The sequence below is a fragment of the Malurus melanocephalus genome, unplaced genomic scaffold, assembly GCF_030028575.1.
Source record: "Malurus melanocephalus ecotype Western Australia unplaced genomic scaffold, MMel_1.1 scaffold_297, whole genome shotgun sequence".
Taxonomy (NCBI): Eukaryota; Metazoa; Chordata; class Aves; order Passeriformes; family Maluridae; genus Malurus; species Malurus melanocephalus.
Window position 1 is genome coordinate 454,076 of NW_026623529.1, and position 3,643 is coordinate 457,718.

The window sequence follows — 3,643 nt, forward strand, 5'->3', positions numbered from 1 at the left end:
GCCAGGGGAAACAACTTTACACCACATGATGTGACAAAGTTTAATGTCCCCCAAACAACTGTTGGCTCCTGGGTGTTTGGAAAATCCCAGTGACATGGGATATTCATATTCATCTGAAAAGTATGCACACACTTTTCTTTACAGACTATGGAAAAATTACATTGTAGCACTGGGCTTCAAGACTTCAAGCCTAATTTACCATCTTGAGGACTATTAGCAAGTTGGAAAACCACGGTGTAAAAATGCTTTCACATAAAAATGACAGACTAACATTTTTCTTGTGGAAATCGCATTATGAAACTGCTATTTCTACGCTGATTGATTCAATATGATAGATTAGATTTCTGGACATTAGGAAGACAACTCTCATCAGACTTTGTGAATAAACTGATTAAGTTTAAAGTAGCTGTTTTYTTCTTGTCAAAAATCCATTGTAATGTCTTTTAAATTATGCAAAAYAGAGGCAAATAAATATATATATAGTAGCTCTTGCTATTTCTTCCTCGGTTAAAATGGTGTGTATAGGTGATTTATCATTTTCAAAGCAATGTGTTGTGATAGCAGAAGGGATGATCCTATCTGGAGTATAACTTAATAGGTCCACCATGATAAAATGTGGATTTAATTGTAATGATATATTCCTAAGAATGCAATAAGAAACAAACAAAATGCAATTTCTAAGCATGATCATCTAGAGAATAATTCTTCAAGAAGAACAGTAAGAACTTTTGTTTTACGTATCTCCTTTAATTTAATACAGYCCCTTGAAACTGAACAGGTACCAGCAGAATCCTGGGTCTCAAGGGAGGAGAAAAGGGAGAAAAAGAACAGGTGGTTCTTTTCAGAAGGAAATTGCTGATTTTAGGACAAGACCAAAAGAAAACAAGATTTCTTACAAAAGASACTGAACATCCATTTCCAAGGGTGCACCAACATATCTGTTGTCAGTCATAGCCATGTGTAGATACTGTCTATGAGCTGGGTGTGCAGCACACAGAGATGTRTATTTGACAACTTTCTGCTGATTTATCGTTTCAGTCTGTGAAATTCAGCTCTCTCAGAGGTTAAAAAGGTATAATTGAGAAGCTGATCTGGTGATTCTCGTTTGTGCTTATTAAGAAGTGGCAAGGAAGTTGCAGATGGCTTAGCTGAGGAATGCAGTGGTTGAGGTCACTGGCTGGTTAGCAAGTGGATTAAAGGAAAAACCACTTCACTGACTGGCAAAGGCAGAGGTGACAATTTTCCAGAGTCAAGTAGGAATGAGGTGTCTCCAGAAGTCTGTATTCACTCCTCATCTGTTTTTCATTCTACAAGAAGAAATGAGAATACTTCTGATCTAGTGTTGATTTTTGGTCATGTTACATTCTTATTTTGAAAGCCGATAGCAGGGAGAAAGATAATTAAGAATAATACTTAGCTGTTCTAAGGATTTTRCATCTATCAACAACAAATCCCTCTGATGTTATTGTTGACATTTTACATTGAAAAAGTCACCCAGAGAAAAGTGGAATGACCTGGTGGAGGAGTCCCAGAGACAGGAACTGAACACTGCCCCGATTTCTTAAGACAGGGTTAGTAATTGAGATGCCAATTACTGCAGAAATGAGTAGTAACATTGTTTAAGGAACCAGGTGAAAGGTAGGGAATAGCAGAAGACACCTGCCATCGACTGTACTGGGCATTGAGTGCGTCAGAAGAGATGACCTGTTATAAAACACAATCCACACATGTGAAAATGGCTGAAAAGCAACACTTCAGTTCTGCACCTTCAGGCAGTTCTAATCCTGAATATCTGTTATTTGAAGCTAACTTTGATACACAGGGCAAACAGATAATGAGGACTGCAGGATTAACAACTCTAGATAAAGGAGTAAGGAAAAAATAAGAACATAAATATGGATTTGAGAGTTTTTGAGATTTTAAACAAACATGAAGATTTCAAAAGGTAGTGACATTATGCTACATTTTTAGATAGCAATTTGATATTATAATGTGTTGCAGGGTTTTGACAGCCTGAGTTTTGACTTGTTTACAAGACAGTTTTTGCCTATGCTTTTATTTYACATAGTTTCACTCACCTCACATTCTAGCAAAATATAAATTCTCCATGTCAAAGAGTGRGTAAAGACATTTGAGCTTTATACCCATTTCTTTATGCTTAGCTCCTACAGAGCACAGTGAAATACATTTCAGGGAAAAAATATTGTTCAAGATCTACTTTTACAAAGGTGTTTGTGTCAGACTCTGTTGTCCCGAAATGATGTAATACCCTGGAAGCAAAATCATAGAAGACAAGCTATTAAATAGGGTGACTGGACAATGATTTCAGTAAATGACAAAAATCAAAGTATATGTTTAGCCCGTTCTGCTTTGTCCTGTCAGTTTGAGGCCAGAATGATGCGACACTATGTGTTTCAGTCTGACCTGCTACATAACCGTGGCCATTACATTTTCCCTGTTGTAAGTCCAACTTCTTTATTGGGATACTGTATTTATCAGTTATTTATACAGTATTTATGTTATTTTCCACAGAGGTATCTTGCATTTTTAGGAGAATTMCAAAGAATAAAATGCAGCTTCCCTCCGCACTTTGTGCCGATGATTATTCACTCCCACTGATAACATTTCTAATTTGAATTTACTCAGCTTCAGCTTCCAGACGTTGACTCTGTTATTCATTTCCACTACAAGATGGAAGGGCCTATTAGTTTGTGATATTTTACCCTACGAAGGTAGGGTAAAATATCACATAAAGCTTTATCAAATTGCACGTCTTTTTGTGGCATGGTATGTGGTCCAACCTTTATTTATACAACCCTTAAGTCAGCTTTGTGGCTCATCACTTCATCCTCCTGTTTTTCAGACGTGCCAGCCATGTAGCCAGCATCCCATGGCTGAAATAAATTTAATCCCATGGATGAAATAAACTGCCATCTCATATTTTATGTAGAGGCTGGGCAACMGGTTGTTCATGCGTCCAGCGTGTGCTTTATTTACATTGCATGTCCCTTTTAATCCAAGTGAAATTGAAGTTGTGTCAAGGGAGGTTTAGGCTGGGTATCAGGAAAAGGTTTTTCACCCAGAGGGTGGTTGGGCACTGGAACAGGCTCCTCGGGAAGTGGTCACAGCACCGAGCGTGACAGAGCTCAAGAGGCGTTTGGACAATGCTYTCAGGTACATGGTGTGACTCTTGGTGACGGTGCTGACTTAGACTCGATGATCCTWGAGGGTCCCTTCCACCTCGGAATATTCCGTGATTCTCTGAACGATTTACCAAGTCTTCTTGGCATCTGCAGGGCGACAACAAAAGCGTTTTCACTGATGAGCAGGCGGGGAGCAGCGCCCCACATCCCGCCGCCCGGGGACACCCGCGGGGATGCACGGAGCGCCGCGGCCGTGTAACAAACATCCCGGCCGGGGGGCAAACGGGGACATCCCGGTGGCTGGGGCCGAGCTGGGCGCTGCGAGAAGGCGGGAGGCGGGCGGGGAGGAGGCGGCGGGGCGGTGCCGGCCGGCGGGGCAGCCCCGGGGAGGGAGGGAGGGAGGGGTGCGGGGGTGTGACCGCCGGTGTGGCCGGTGTGCAGCGCCGCCTCCCGCCGGSTCCCCTCCCTCTCTGTCTCTGTCTGTGCCTGCCCCTCGCAGG